At 37.2% G+C, this 17,482-nt stretch overlaps 1 long non-coding RNA gene across 1 annotated transcript in view; it reads left to right on the top strand.

Annotated features, from left to right (window-relative positions):
* The first annotated feature begins 8,891 nt into the window (after positions 1-8,891).
* Positions 8,892-17,482, top strand: part of LOC144236738 (uncharacterized) — a 28,373-nt gene continuing 19,782 nt past the window's right edge. The window contains exon 1 of the long non-coding RNA XR_013336636.1: positions 8,892-9,282. This is a non-coding gene — a long non-coding RNA (uncharacterized LOC144236738). The remainder of the gene's footprint in view (positions 9,283-17,482) is intronic.

The following is a 17,482-nucleotide window of genomic DNA, read 5'->3' on the forward strand; positions in this document are numbered from 1 at the left end:
GTGCCCTCCTCCATGCCCATCACTCCCCTTCCCCTCTCCTCCACCCCTAGCAGCCCTCAGTTTGTTCTCAGCATTCAAGAGTCTCTCATGGTTTGCCTCCCTTGCTCTCCCCAACTATTTTTCCCCTTCTTCTCAGATATATTTAGAACTCTACATCCTGATGCCATGGAATTCACTTTCTTCTCAAGTGTGCATGGCACATTCTCCAAATTAGATCACATACTGGGACATGAAGCAGCCCTCAATAAATATAAAAGAATATAGATCAACGATGCACAGTTTCAGATCACAATGCTATGAAACTTGAAATAAACCACAGGAAAAAGTCTGGAAAACATCCAAAAATAAGGAGGTTAAAGAACACCCTACTAAAGAAGGAATGGACCAATCAGGCAATTAGAGAAGAAATTTAAAAACATATGGAAACAAATGAAAATGAAAATACAACAATTCAAACTCTATGGGATGCTGCAAAGACAGTCCTAAGAGCTAAGTACATTGCACTCCAAGCCTATTTCAAGGAATTAGAAAAAGCACAAGTATAAAATCTAATAGTGCACCTAAAGGAACTAGAACTAGGAGAGCAACAAGAGCACCCAAATCCAGTAGGAGAAGAGATATAATAAAAATCAGGGTAGAAATAAACAATATAGAATCCAAAAAAACAAATGAACAGATCAATGAAATCAAGAGTTGGTTTTTTGAAAAAATAAACAAAATAGACAAACCTCTAGGCAGGCTTCTCAAAAAGAAAAGAGAGCACCCAAATAGACAAAATCATGAATGAAAATGGACTTATTATAACCAACTGCTCAGAAATATAAGCAATTGTCAGGGAATATTTTGAAAAATTATATGCCAACAAACTGGACAACTTAGAAGAAATGGACAAATTCCTAAACACACACCCACAACCAAAATTCACATGGACAGTGATAGAAAATCTGAACAAACCCATAACTAGTGAGGAAATTGAATCAGTTATCAAAAATCTCCCAACAAATAAGAGCCCAGGGCCAGATGGCTTCCCTGGGGAATTCTACCAGACATTTAAAACAGAATTAATACCCATTCTTCTCAAACTATTCCAAAAAATAAAAATCGAAGGAAAACTTCCAGACTCGTTTAATGAAGCCAGCATCACTTTGATTCCCAAGCCAGACAGAGACCCAGCNTGGACAGTGATAGAAAATCTGAACAAACCCATAACTAGTGAGGAAATTGAATCAGTTATCAAAAATCTCCCAACAAATNCTGTGATACATCACATCAACAAAAGAAAAGATAGAAACCATATGATCCTGTCGATAGATGCAGAAAAAGCTTTTGACAAAATACAGCATTCCTTCTTAATAAAGACCTTCGAGAAAGTAGGGATAGACGGAACTTATTTAAACATCATAAAAGCCATCTATGAGAAGCCCTCAGCTAACATCATCCTCAACGGGGAAAAACTGAGAGCTTTCCCCCTGAGATCTGGAACACGACAGGGATGTCCACTCTCACCACTGTTGTTTAACATAGTGCTGGAAGTCCTAGCAGCAGCCATCAGACAACAAAAGGAAATAAAAGGCAATAGAATTGGCAAAGAAGAAGTCAAACTTTCACTCTTCGCAGACGACATGATACTCTACATCGCAAACCCGACAGACTCCACCAGAAGCCTACTAGAACTGATTCATGAATTCAGCAAAGTTTCAACATACAAAATCAACATACAGAAATCGGTTGCATTTTTATACACCGATAATGAAGCAACAGAAAGAGAAATCAAGAAACTATCCCATTCACAATTGCACCAAAACCCATAAAATACCTAGGAATGAGCCTAACCAAAAATATAAGAGATCTGTATGATGAAAACTATAGAAAACTTATGAAGGAAATTGAAGAAGATACAAAGAAATGGAAAGACATTCCATACTCATGGATCAAAAGAGTAAATATTGTTGAAATGTCACTACTGCTCAATGCAATCTACACCTTCAATGCAATGCCCGTCAAAATTGCACCAGCATTCTTCTCAAATCTAGAACAAACTATCCTAAAATTTGTATGGAACCACAAAAGACCCCGAATAGCCAAAGTAATATGAAGAAGAAAACCAAAACAGGAGGCATCACTATCCCAGACGTTAGCCTCTACTACAAAGCTGTCATCATCAAGAGAGTATGGTATTGGCACAAAATAAAGACACATAGACCAATGGAATAGAATTGAGAACTCAGAATTGGACCCACAAAAGTATGGCCGACTAATCTTTGACAAAGGGGGAAAGAGTATCCAATGGAAAAAAGATAGCCTCTTTAACAGATGGTGCTGGGAGAACTGGACAGCAACATGCAGAAGAATGAAACCAGATCACTTTCTCACACCATACACAAAAATAAACTCAAAATGGATAAAGGAACTGAATGTGAGACAGGAAACCATCAAAACCCTAGAGGACAAAGCAAGAAACAACCTCCTTGACCTCAACCACAGCAATTTCTTTCTTGACACATCCCCAAAGGGAAGGGAATCAAGAGCAAAAATGAACTATTGGGGACTAACCAATATAAAAGTCTTCTGCACGGCAAGGGAAACAATCCATAAAACTAATAGGCAACTGACAGAATGGGAAAAGATAGTTGCAAATGACCTATCAGATAAAGGGTCAGTATCCAAAATCTATAAGGACCTCACCAAACTCCACGCACAAAAATAAATAATCCAGTGAAGGAATGGGCAGAAGACATGGACACACACTTCTCCAAAGAGGACATCCAGATGGCCAACAGACACAAGAAACGATGCTCTGCGTCTCTCATCATCACAGAAATACACATTGAAACCACACTGAGATCCCACCTCACGCTGGTCAGAGTGGCTAAAATGAGCAAATCAGGAGACTATAGATGCTGGCAAGGACATGGAGAAATGGGCACCCTCCACACTGTTGATGGGAATATAAAATGGTGCAGCCCCTCTGGAAAACAGTGTGGAGGTTCCTCAAAGAGTTAACAGTAGAATCCTCTATGACCCAGCAACAGCACTGGTAGAAATTTACTCAAGGTATACAGGAGTGCTGATGTACAGGGGCACATGCATCCCAATGTTCATAGCAGCACTCTCAACAATAGCCAAAACATGGAGCCTAAATGTCTATCAACTGACGAATGGATCAAGAAGATGTGGTTTATCTATACAATGGAATACTACATAGCAATGAGAAGGAATGGAATCTGGCCATTTGTAGGAATGTGGATGGAACTTGAGGGTGTTAAGCTCAGTGAAATAAGTCAGGCAGAGAAGGACAGTTTCCATATGTTTCCACGTATAGGTGGATTAGGAGGAACTTAATGGAAGACAATGGGGGAGAAGAAGGGGAAAATAGTTGGGGAGAGGGAGGGGGGCAAACCATGAGAGACTCTTGAATGCTGAGAACAAACTGAGGGCTGATGGGGTGGGGAAGAGGTGATGGTCATGGAGGAGGGCACTTGTGGGGATGAGCACTGGGTATTATATGGAAACCAACTTGACAATAAACTATTTAAAAAAAAAAAGAAAGAAAGAAAGTTTCAGGCTTCTGAAGCCCTTTAAAACTAAAAACTCCATCGTGTATTTCAGCTACCATTATTAATGGTGAAATCTTTTACTATCCGAGAATTTATCTTTTTATTTACTACAAATCTGTGTGTTTTTATATAAGTCAAGGAAAATAGACAAAATAGAGATTTTTTTAAAAAAAATACTATTGTAAGCCTCTTGAAAGCAGGGACAGTATTTCTGAATCACCAGCACGTAGTTGCATATCTGCCTTAAAATAAAAACTTAGTCTTTTTAAATAAACAGTAAAAGTCTATATTTGTTTGGGATTATTTACGTCTCCTTTATTTTTGTGATATTTCCAATTCTATAATGAGATAATTCAAGGTGAGACCTATTTGGAATGCCAAGGAAATAAATTTATTCTGGCATGTCATCTGAGGAAAACTTACAACATCTAGAAGAATTTATTTTAAAAACCCAAGAAAGGTCATTTTTGTAAAACAAAACAAAACAAAACAAAACAAAACTATTTTAAAAAACTATAAATGTAGCCAGAAATTGATTCCAAGAACAAATGTTTTAAAAATCCACCTGACCTTTGTTTCCTCTCCAATTAATGTGTGCCAAACCAAGGCACAAAATTATAAAGTTTATTTAAAGGCATTGGTAATACTCTAAAAGGATGTCAAGAAAACTCCAAATTTCTAATAAGGTGTTTATCAGAACATATTATTTTCTAAAATGTAAACTGGATGGTTTATTATAAAATATTTCTAGAGCATAATTCTTATACTGCATTTAAAAGAATAAATTTCTATTTCAAAATCCTGTTGTCATAAAATGAAAAAACATGCTCAAGCTTGTTAGCAAAAGACATTCATCTGTGAAGAGTCATCCATCCAAAATGGTTGATAACATAAGCAATAAGACCATGGTCTAAGGGGCTAATCGTTTTATATGAACAGAAACCACAAAGATACAACTAAAATACATCACATAAGTGGAAGAGTCATGTAATCTGTATCCTGCCAATATAATTTCTCAAGAACTAGTAGCGTTCTGGTAGAACTAGTCAGCAAACCTTGAATTTAATTAGGTGTGGAGCAGGTCACTAACAAAAAAATTTAGCCAAGTAATTAAGGTCATTCACAAACAAAAGCTCTCTGTCCATAAAGGACACTTTTATAAGAGAAAATTATTGCAATGCTACTACACATTTCAGTATTTATCACTGGTGTTTTACACCAATATAAACTGCAAGTTTCCTAAAAAAGAATAAAGCATGTAACATTTCCCAAACTTATTTGGCCATTGTACTAGTTTCTTATTGCTGCTATTAACAAATTACCACAAACTTAGTGGCTTTGAACAACACAAATTTATTGTTTTACAGTTCTGGAGTCCAAAATGTGTCATAAGGGCTGTGTTTCTTCTGAAAGATCAAGGGGAAAATGCATTTTGTTACCTTTTATAGGTTCTAGAGGCTACCTGCATTCACTGGCTTGTGGCCCTACCCTCCATCTTCAAAGCCAGCCATGCAGCACCTTCCAATCTTTCCCTCTGTCCTTCTGCTTTCACTGTCACATCTCTGGCTCTGATCCTCCTGTCTCTCTCTTACAAGAACATTTGTAATTACACTGGACTCACCCATATAATCAGAATAATCTCCCCATCTCTTAATCACATGTACAAAATCCCTTTAGCTATCTATGTAAGGTAACATTTTCATATATTCCAGGGATTAGGATGCAGTCATCTTAAGAAAACTATTATTTACCCAACACCCAAAGTGTTTTTATAAGAAGATGGACAAGGTTCCAGACTCTGGAAGCAGAGGTGAGAAAATGAAGAATAAGCTGTATGCAAATACCAATTTGTTGTGGAAAAACTATAATTGCTGTAATCCTGTGGCTTGTGACTTGAACCAGTTGTGTCAAAATGAATAGTCCAATGAGGCAAGGAAAAGCACTAGGGCACTAGGACCCTGTCTTGGCATGCCTCCAGATTTCTTAAATGCTATGTTAAATGTTCCTTAAGATGATCAGAGAATTTATGCAAAAGTGTAATAAAGGAACAAAAGATAAATGTGAGTGCTATGACCTGTTGGATTAAGGGAATTTATATGTTTAATGAGGATGTGCCATGGTGCATGGTAATGAGGAATAATTAGAAGATGGGATTTGGAAAGTTCATAAGGTCATGTAAGGTTGATGTGATTTGGGTATCTTATGTTGCTAAAAGCATACTCCCTTGGCTAAGCCAAGACACAAACACACACACACACACACACACACACACACACACACAGTAAAATCCAGTTTCAATTAAAAGGCAGCACAGTGTATAGTGATTACTTGTCCATGATCCAAGGCCAGGTTCCCATGTAAAATTGTAACTCTACCACCTTAACTGCTCTTTACCTCTATAGAACAGTTTCCTCACCTGTAAAATGAGAAATATCTATGCCATATTATTGGTAAAGATTAAGTACATTACATAGCTTGAGCTCAATACATTTTCTCTATTGTTCTTACAATTGCTCTGGTTTCTGAGGAAGAAAGTGAAAGGCAACAATGACAGAAAAAGATGGCCCAGAGCTAAGCCCAAACGTGTCTTCTCCTGACCTTATCTTCTGTAACAACAACAAAAATAGATAAATGTGTAGTTATACACATTCTAGAATGGTGAGATGAAATAAAGAATAATTCTTCTCCAACAATCTTAACTAATTATGTGAAATCACTGTTCTCCCTACATCCATTAATAGAATATAAAGGTCTTGAAAAGGTAAATTTCCTTTCATGTGACTCACAAGCATTGGAACATTTTGGAATAAGCTTGGGACATTAAAGAATACTGCTTCCTGGGTCTCACTCCCAGCCATTATTACTTACTTGTTCTGGGGACATCTTTGGCATTGATGTCTATACACGCTCCTTTGGTGATTTTAATGTGCAGCAGTTTGGGAACTGCTCCTCTCGCTAGTTAAAGACTTACAACTACTGAAGAAACACTGAGTTTGCCATGGAGCAATGTGCTTCAGGTCTGCACTTTATTATTTTTGAATTTATATTAGTGTCTCATTCTTAGAGTGGCTATCTAGTATACTGAATCATGTTAAATTACTGGATATTAAACTGCTTTGGCCTATAAAAATGGTAACTTCATTTGCAGTGATTCTGAATAGTGTTTTTGCAGAACAGCTTTTGTCCTAAACAAACTAATGTCCATTAATAAAAAAAATCAATAAAGAAAACATACAACAGAATATTATTCATAAAAAGTAAAGAAATCCTGCCATATGCTACAACATGGATTAGCTTTGAGGATAATATAAGTGAAATAAGCCAATCACAGAAGGATAGATACTATATGATTAAACTTGCATGGTTATCTAATAAAGTTAAACTCATAGTAATAGAAAGTAGAATGGTGGTTTCCAGGGGCTGGGAAGAGGAAGGAATGGAGAGTTGCTCTTTAATGTTTGTAGAGTTTCAATCATGCAAGACAAAAAAAATTCTAGAGATCTGCTACAGAAAATTGTGCATATGCGGTATGTGGGTTGGAGCCCCACGTCGGGCTCTGTGCTGACAGTGTGGAGACTGCTTGGGATTCTCTCTCTCTTCCTCACTCTCTGCCCATCCCCTGCTCACGCTATCTCTGCCTCTCTCAAAATAAACAACTAAACTTAAAATTTTTTGAATAAAATAAAATAAAATTGTGCTTATAGTTAACAATATGGTACTGCACACTTAAAATTTAAGAGGGTAGATTTCATATGTACTTTTTACCACAATAAAAACGTGCTGTGTAATAAAAACTAGATTTGCCAGAAAATACAGTACTTCTGCCACTTCTTCTGCCTATAACATCTTCACTTTGAATTCCATCTATAAAAATCTTATCAAATCTTGAAATCCTAGATCCAATGCTACATTCTCCATCAGTGCCTTATGTTGCAGAATGTCATTAGCTTTGCCCATGGAGATAAGATCCCAGCGAGGTGGCAGTGACAAGAAGAAAGGACATGGGCTGCCTCTAGAGAATCATCAAAGACTTTAGTGAAAAATCTGTTCAGAAAACTAATGAGTGAGAAACAGTAGGGAATAGAGCCCTTGTGAGAATGGGAGCAGGAAGTGGAAATAAGGACATTGAATTTCCAAAAATTGTATAATAACAAAGTGCAAGGACAGGTGCAGTGGGAGAGGTGGGAAGCATAGCCCCAAGCAACACTGCAGAGCAGGAGCATCTCAGTGACAGCATTGAGATTAGCTGAAAATAGAATGAGGTGTGCATGTTGGGAAAGTTTGGTAAAAGCATAATATTGCTGTGAGCAATTAGATGTTCAAATTAAATTATGCTTACTGCCATTATATTTATATCCAATTCAAATTGTATGTAATTAAAGGAACTAGCACAAGAGATTGGCATAAGCTGTTTTCTTAGCTTCCTTCTTGGCACACATTATTGAAAGAAACAAGTAGAAAGTGAACTAAGAAAACAGGGCCACCAGTCCCTATTTGTGCCTGATCCCTGGAGGTCCTTATATAACAAAGAAAAATAAGTGTGAGGGTCTACAGCACACTCAAAAAGAGGAATATCTTGGGGCACGTGGCTGGCTCAGTTGGTTAAGCCTCTGACTTTGGCTCAGGTAATGATCTCATGCTTCATAAGTTCAAGCCCCGCATCAGGCTGTATGCTGACAGCTAGCTCCGAGCCTGGAGCCTGTCTTCAGATTCTGTATCTCCCTCTCTATCTGACCCTCCCCTGCTCACATAGTCTGTCTGTCTGTCTGTCTGTCTGTCTGTCTCTCTCTCTCTCTCTCTCTCTGTCTCTCTCAAAAATAAATTTAAAAAATTAACATTTTTTTTTAAAAAAGAGGAATATCTCACGTGGAGGCAAAGAGGGATAGTTTTTATAGATTCCCATCACCACCAGATTTTAGCCCTGCTCCCCAAGTTCAAGGGTGTCCCTCTCCTGAATCAGAGAAGAGCAAGCATGACTGCAGTGTTCATGTCCTCAGTATTCTAGGCTTGAGAAAGACACAAAGACAACTTTTATATTACTAACCTTAATTATAGGTGATCATACGTCTAACTCAAACACATTTCTACTTTTTCTATATTTGTTGCCAAATTGTAAATGGGCTTTGATTGAGGCATCCTGGGACCTCAACACTACCAGCTACAGAGAAAAGAGAACCAAGACCAGAACAGGTAGAGGAAAACCAATCTGAGAGCACAGCTGGTCCTGTGGGGTAGTAGGTTCCATTATGACATGTGGTGATACAGTAGGTAAAGGTGATGGAGGTTATACACATTAGAAGCAGATCACACACAGATCACAACTGCCATGGGGACAAGACAGAAGTTCAGTGTGTGGATATATTCTATGCCACGTCAGTAGTTTAGTCATGCAAGGTGGTTAGAACATGAGCAGATACCTGGTGACCAATTTGGAGTGTATAAAGGACCATACTTCCTGGGAAAAGAGGTTTATTAGAGATAGGTTGGATATTGAGATGTTCTCCAAGACTCAGTGGGAAATAGCCGTAGAAGTTAAAGGAAGGCAGAATCTCCAATTGAGGACACTGGCACTTGTGTTTTGAGTACATTTGTGCCAGGAGTCATCAAAAGTATACTGGATTTGGGGTCTGAACCTGTGTCTGCCTACATGCTGCCTGCTTTTGTCAAGAGGATATCAAGGACTAAAACATCATAGACTGCTGGAACTAGGAATTGGTAACTGCAAGTAAAAACACTAAAACCATAGTTAGCTTCATATAATAATCACCTTATGTGCTTAATATATTTTCAATACTAGACAGTAAACACCTTGAGGGCATGGATGATGCCTAATTTGTATTGAATCCATGGAGATATATGTGCTTACTATAAAATTGGAAGATTAAAGGACAAAAAATTGTGGGAGTTCCTCTACAATAATAGCCAGGGCTTCCGGATGAATTTATATATGATTCCATTCTGCATACACATTTCTTCTTGAATTATAATTGGTACATCACTGCCATCTGGCATTTCATGGCTAAGCAAAGCACCTTTTCCGGAAAGTAAAAAAGTCAGTGGTAATAAATAGCAGCTTGTGTCCACTGTGGTGCAATAACTTAGTTTGTGGGCATTAATTCATTGCCTTTAAATGGAAAAAAAAAGTTAAATATAAGCATTAAAAAATAACATCTATCATGATGCATAAAATGCCAAGCAGAGGAATGGGTGTGACAATGTATAGAGTTTATTCAGGGAATGATGACTCCAGTTTGGCTTTGTTTTTCAAATGCATTCAACTCTTTTCCACCAATGCAACTTTGCTCGTGCAGCTCCTTGCTGCCTCAAGTCCCTCCCACTAACATTATTGTTGAAAATTCTGTCCATACTTCAGGCCTCGATCAAATGGTATCTCTTACATGAAGGTTTTTTCTGATCCCCAGATCTGTGAGTGGCATCTCATTCCCTTTTTGTTGACATTGATCCTTATCCATTTGTCAAAATATCAGTGGCCCCTGGTCTCAATATTTGGGTCTCTTCTCTTTTCTACCCATGCCATCATTGGTAAGTGATATCATCCAGTCACAGGATGATATCTCATCCATAATTATTGAATCTCCGTTTCTTTTCCCCAGCCTTGAACTCTCCTTGATGTACTCCACTGCCTAGTATATATCTATACTCGTATATCAACAGAAATCTCAAGTTTAAGTGTGCAAAACAGAACTTTCAATATTGTCCTCCCAAATCATTCTCCTCCATTCCTCTAGACAAGAGTTATTTTGATTTTTCTTTTTCTCTCAAACCATATATCCAATATACTCTGAGCAAATCTCCTCAGCTGCATCTTTCAAATGAAGAGAATAACACTTACATTTCCATGACCACCAGAGCCTGAGTCACCATTGTCTCTAGCCTGGACCTCTGCCAGAGCCTCCTTGCAGGTTTTTCCAATTCCACTCCTTCTCCATTCTTTCTCCATAGGGCAGCTGGAATATTTTTTTCAGAATTTAATGTACATAATTTGGTACTCATGCTTAGGACATACGAGTGAATTTCATCACACTTAAAACCAAAAACCTAAGTCCTTTCTAGCAACTGTAAAGCCTTGTATTCTTCTCCTCCAGGACTGTCTTCCAAACACCTTCCCCTGCAACTCACTTATCTCTCCATGAACTTACCTCCTTGCTGCTCTTTGAACATCAGGATTTACTGTAACTTTGGGCCCTTTCATTTGTTTTTCCTCTTACTGAAATGTCCTTCTCCTATATCTTCCTATGGTGGACTCCCTCACTTCATTAGGTCTCTGTCACATGCATCATCTTTTTTATTTATTTATTTATTTAGTTTATTTATTTCTTTTGAGAGAGAGAGAGAAAGACAGCACAAACAGGAGAAGAGCAGGAGAGGAGGAGAGAGAATCCCAAGCAGGCCTTGTACTATCAGCACAAAGCCCTACATGGGGCTGAACCTCACAAACCATGAGATCATAATCTGAGCTAAAACCAAGAGTTAGACACTTAACCAACTGAACCACTGAGGTGCCCCACATGCCTTATCTTCTAAGAAGCCTTTCATGACTTCACATTCTAAAAGAACTGCCCCAAGCCTTTTGTCACTTTTTAATATCCTTATCCTAGTTTGTCTCCATATAATTTATCTCCCTTTGGAAACATACTTCTTATTTATTTATTTGTTTGTTTATTTATTTATTTATTTATTTATTTGCTATCTTCATAACCCCTTTGGTATGTTAGCTCCATTAAGATAAGACTTCTGCTTTGATGTTAATATCCTAACATCCAGAATAATGACAGGCACAGAGTGAGAATTCAATACATATTTGTTATATAGCATTTTCTTTGAAACCTATATAAAGTATTTTTATTCCTTGTAGTCATTTAAGTATGTATTTAATCTTCCCTGGAATACTATAAGCTTCTTGAGGGCCAGAAATGTGTCTATCTATGTATCCTGAATGGAATCAAGCATACGGCTTTGATTTCATGATACAGAATAAATATATTTTTACAAAATTTATTAAGGAAAAACAGAGATAGTACTTGGGAGTTGAGCATTTCAAGCTAAGAAGGTTGAAACCTGAGAGGTAGTCACTAGGGAGTGATTTTAATAGGTTCTAGGAGAAAGATATGGTTACTCAATACTTCTGCTGAGGAACCCATCCCCTTAAAAACTATGGAAAATAACTAAAATACTTGAGCAATCAGTTATTCTATGAATCCTGTGATATAGAAAGAATTGGAGGTGAAGGAAATGTACAGATAAAAGGTCAATTTAGAGAACTTTACAACAGGCTAGGTGAAAAGTCATGAAACTCAAATGCGGCATGCCCATGAGTCAGAAAGAAAGAGAAAACCACAAGAGGCCCTTTGGAAGGTTACTTGACACTGATACTGGATCATCTTGGTCATACTTCAGAGGTGAAAGACAGGAAAACAAGAGCATTAAAACAACTTTAAAATTTGTACCTAGATAACAGAGAGGACAATTATGTCAATATGAATTAAAAAGTTAGGAAGTGTAGTGCCTGGATGGCTCAGTTGGTTAAGCTTCTGACTCTTGATTTGTCTTAGGTCATAATTTCATGGTTTGTGACTTCGAGCCTGACATCAGGTTCTGACAGCATGAAGCCTGCTTGGGATTCTCTCACTCCCTGTTTCTCTGCCTCTTCCCTGCTCTCTCCCTCTCTCTCAAAAATAAATACATAAATTTTAAAAAATGTTATGAGGAAGCAATAATATAAGGAGAAGAATTAATGTAGTCAGGCATTTTGGATCAGAAAAAAATGAAGGGTGGGGGTAAAAGCTTAAAGACAAAAATGGGAAGAAATTCAAACATGATTATTGTGCAAGGACTAAAATTCTACTTTTTAAATTATGATCTATGTCTAAGATGCTGCAACTAAAGAGAGAATATGGGTGGTCATTGATCCCAACTTCTAAAGCTGGAAGAGATGAAAAACAGTGCCATGAGATAAATGAAACCCTTTATGATCGCTATATTGTATCTTGCATAAAAAGCCTAAACGAAATGGTTTTACAAAAAAAAAGAATAATCTATCACAGTGTGTTGGACTTCAGTATAATTGAATCTTGCAGTATCAACATTCTGCTGTTAAAAAGGAACTATAACCTAGCGTCTGGGTGGCTCAGTCCAACTCTTGGTTTTGGCTTAGATTATGATCTCACGGTTTGTGAGTTTGAGCCCCATATTGGGCACTGCACTGATGGTATGGAACCTGTTTGGGATTCTCTCTCTCCCTCTCTCTCTGTCCCTCCACTGCTCATGCTTTCTCTCTCTCTCTCAAAATAAATAAACATAAAAACAAAACAAAACTGATTAAAAAATTTAAATATAAAAAAAGAACTATGACCTATGTCATACTAAATTCTGAAATTCTTCTCTTGAAAAAGAAAATGAAAAACAAAACACTTCCATGTTCTAGAAGGAGATAAAGAGAACCACATTAATTTTAATGTCATTAAAATAAAATCTAGGATATATGAGTTGTCAGGCTTATGTGATAACATGAAAACACATCTAAAATTTAAAAACAAAAAAAAATGTTGGGGCACCTGGTTGGCTCAGTCAGTTGAGCATCTGACTCTTGATTTCAGTTAAGGTCATGGTCTCAGGGTTGTGGGATCGAGCTCCACATCAGGCTCTACACTGAGTTTAGAGCCTGCTTAAGATTCCCTCTTCCTCTCCTTCTGCCCCTCTCCCTTGTTTGTTCTCTCTCCCTCTCTGTAAAAAATGAAAGATTAAATTAAAAATAAAATGTCAAAGTTCCCCATGAATATGCATTTATATAAATAAATTTAAAGTCCACAAAAAGAACATGGGTTTTTTGAGAATGAGAATTCATTTAAGTTAATGTTATCAGAGAGATTTCATTAGTGATTCGGTATGTCTTAGCTTTGCCAAACATTACCAAGCTCCCAACTGTCTCCTTAGAGCTTCAATGAACAGCCTTTGTGATGCAGTTATCAACTTTTGTCTGATATAAGTTCCATTCTATTGCTGACTCTTCTATAATATCATTCTCTAGGTAAAGTCAATGTAACAGAGCACGTGTGTCTTTATTTTTGTTAAATCTCGGGCGTTTTGAAAAGTAATAATTTTACATTTGTGGTTTTATTACACATTTTCAGTGGTCTTGGATATCTATTGGTGTGTCTATTGTGTGAAGTAATCTGTTCATATCGAATCTATTGCTTCCACTTCAGTCTCAAAAATTTGTTCAATATTTTCACTTCCAGGTAAAGTTTTTGACAGAACTGTGTCTTAGATAAATTTTGCTTTTCTAATTTTTTTCACATTTTAGTGCCCTTCTAATGTGAACATTTTGTTGCATATCAATTGCCCATGTCCACACTCTTTGGAGGACATTTAAATATGCTTGGCCTGCACCCACAGGCTGTAAATGAATTTACATCACATGCTTTGAAGGATGCCTGCACTTTTACCCAGAAATTTCTCTGATCTCCACTTACTTTTTCATCTGTCAATAATCTCCCTCCATTTTCCCAAACTTACCTTCAATGTTAAGGTAAGTACCTTCTTACTCTGGCAAACCCCCTTGCCTGAGAAAAAATTTCCAAAGGTGCTCCATCTGGTTAATACATATAGCAAAAACCATTCTGATAGTTTGAAATTGTAACTAGCCATGTATGCCATTGTAGCTAACACACATTACTTTCTGTGAGATTCCAATAACTCCAAACTAATCCTTTATTATAACTTATAAATTCTGAGCATTATGGAATTGTATAATGAGTAGTGTGTAATTGTTAGATTGCCATGTTTTTCATCATAATCCTCTCAATCAAGCTATATCAGGTTACTGTCCATTGCACCTGAAAGATATCTTTGAACATCAAGAAGAGGGAACACATTATAAGAATCAATACAAATAGAGAATTGAGAGAAACCAGCAAAAATGTTATCTTCATAACTCTGCTACCATACTTCATAAAGCTATCAATGGAAGGTTAGCAGGTCATTAATTTTCATAGAGTGTCCTTTTACAGTGGCATATACTCCAAACCAACATAGTGTCACCTGTTCTATTTTTCTCCCTTGGTAGGTAAATCTGGGAAGCATAAAACTCTTTCCACAATATTTTTAGTGATTCATAAGCAGGAAAGTGATCACAAAAATTACTAAATTAATTTTTTTTCAGATCCATCACTCAGAAACAGTTTATAGACTTAAACTAGGTATTAGAAGTTCCTGAAGAAAGTTATAGGTTCTCAATATAGCTTGAGCAACAGAAGAGGAGTTGTAATGAAAGTCATCCTTCAATGTGGCCACCTCTTACCAAGTCCCATGAACACAATAATAGGTGACATTAGTTTACACAGTCAGGTATAAATGTCTCTGCTATACAGGCAAATGAAACCATCCCTGTGACCTGAATATGGTCTCACCTGCATTATACAATCAGAGAACATGCTGATAATAGCAGCAAAAAAACAGTTTCTCTCCCACCTGCCAAGGGAAAAAAAAAACCCAAACCAAACACTGTTCTTGGCACCCCCAGGAGCCATATTGTAACTCGATCATCTGTGTCTGAATCATAGAAACCCTTAATATATGGCACCAGGAATTTTTGGTCACTTGTGGGAACCTGATAAAAATACCACCTCAAAACTAGTTTCAGTTAGTTCTTACATTGATGGTAACTTCAGCTGGCCTCACCTGACAAAAGGAACCTAGGTAAAAAATATTCTCAGGAACAGAATCCCAGAGTATAATTTGATGAAAAAATTTTAGAGGTTTTTTTTTTTTAACACCACACACTAGATGAGAAAGAGAGAGAGAGAAACACAACCCCCAGCTAAAAGAACACTTTATAAAGTTTGATAATAGCTCTGGGTTTTGAAATTAACCACAGAAGAAAATGAGAGTTATGGATTTCAAAAAAACATTGCAGACTCTTTTTAAAGCCTCAGTTGGAAGTATTTCTGTGTAACCGCCAATACTTCTGTACAACTGTAAACACAGCACAAGGCAATATAGAGGCCCTATGGAATGCCAGTAGGTAGACTGAATGTTTAAAAAAGAAATCTATGCTCCTGGAATTTACTCATGTTTCATTTCTTTAAGAATCCTTATATAAAAATCAATATAAAGTCTCTGATTTAGTGCTAGAAACTCCACTGCTAGAAACCTAGTGATGGTTATATATAAGTGATGTATTCTATTAACAAAGATTTATTAATCATTTATAAGTGCCAGGCAATGCCCAACGTGCTAGAAATATAACATGAATAAAACAAAATAAAGAACTTACATTCTAACCAAGAAATACAGAAAATAATTTACATAAGAAAACAGTCGACTATTGGGGTGCCTCAGTGGCTCAGTCCTAAGCATCTGACTCTTGATGTCGGCTCAGGTCATGATCTCACGGTTCATAAGTTCAAGCCGTGTATCAAGCTCTGTGCTGACAGTGTGAAGTCTACTTGGGATTCTCTCTCTGCTTCTATCTCCCTCTCTCAAAATAAATAAATAAACTTTAAAATTAAAAAAAAAGATCACATAGGATGATGGTAAATACTATGGCTAAAAATAAAGTATGGAAGGGGTGGAGCGCTGAGAAGAGAGGGAGTTTGAAATTTTAAATAAGGTCTCCAGGGTAGAATTTACTAGAAAGGTGAACTGAACAGTACTGAAACCATGTAAATGTGTGAGGAAAAGCATTATAGGCAGAGGGAATAACAAATGCAAAGCCTTGAGGCAGGGTCATGGTAGGTATGAATTATGAAGAACAAAGAGCTGTTGGAAATGTACGGCAACGAGCTAGGGTATAGTATAGGGAGAATGAGATGAAATGAGGGTCTTACAAGCCATTTAGTACATGTTGGTTTTACTATAAGTGAAATAATAAAGAGAAATGTTTTCAAGAAATATTTTGGTTACCAAGCTAAGAATAGACTGGAAGCAAGGGCAGAAATAAGGAACATTTAGAAGGCTATTGAGTTAGGAGAATATGGTAGCTTGAACCAGTATCTTAGAAATGGAGGTGGTAAGAAGTAGTAATATACTGAATATATTTTGAATAGAGACAAAAATGTTTTGCTGACAGATTGGGAGTGGGATGTGAGAGAAAGAGAGGCGTCAAGGACGCTAAGTGTTTGATCCGGGAAACTGGGAGAATGGCTGGAATTGTCATTTAAAAGGAGGGAGTGCACTGAAGGAGAATCACTTTCAGGAGTGGAGAGGAGAATGGAGCTTAACTGGGGCACACTGTGCTTGTTGTAACTATGACACAACTAGTTGTTGATTGAATGAGGAGACATCTAGGTGAGAGACATAAATTTGGTTGTCACAAGAATGAAGATAGCTTTTAAGACAAGGACATTGGGCACAATCACCAACGTATGAAAACAAAGGGCAAAAAGAAGAGGTTGTGGAATTAAGCCATGAAGCACATCAACATTTAGAGGTTGGAGATAAAAGAAGGGATAGTTAACCAAACAAAGTGAACTGAAAGGGTGACTTGTGAGGTAGGAGGAAAGAGCAAGCATGGATTGCGTCTTAGAAGCCAGGCGAAGAAAATATGTCAAGGAGGAGACAGAGATCAACTCTATCTTAAAAAACGGTGATCGGTCAGTAAGAGAGTCCTCGAACTTAACCCTCTATATATTACAAGTATTATAAACTGAAAGGCATTAATGACATTTCCAAGAAAGGAGTTGTGAGTAGGTGAGTTTGTTCCAGAGGAAAAAGGCCAAGAGAAACAAGAGTGAGCAGGTTTACATAACTTTTTGAGAAGTTTCGCTGGAGAAGGGATCAGAGAAATGTGAGTCACTAGAAGTAGATGAGATAGGGTCAAGAAACATTTTGTTTTAAGATGAGAAAGACAGCATGTGTGTATGCAATAGAAATGATCCAGTTGAAAGCATTATCAACAAGTCAGC

The sequence above is a fragment of the Crocuta crocuta genome, unplaced genomic scaffold (genome assembly GCF_008692635.1).
Source record: "Crocuta crocuta isolate KB4526 unplaced genomic scaffold, BGI_CrCroc_1.0 scaffold270, whole genome shotgun sequence".
Lineage (NCBI taxonomy): Eukaryota > Metazoa > Chordata > Mammalia > Carnivora > Hyaenidae > Crocuta > Crocuta crocuta.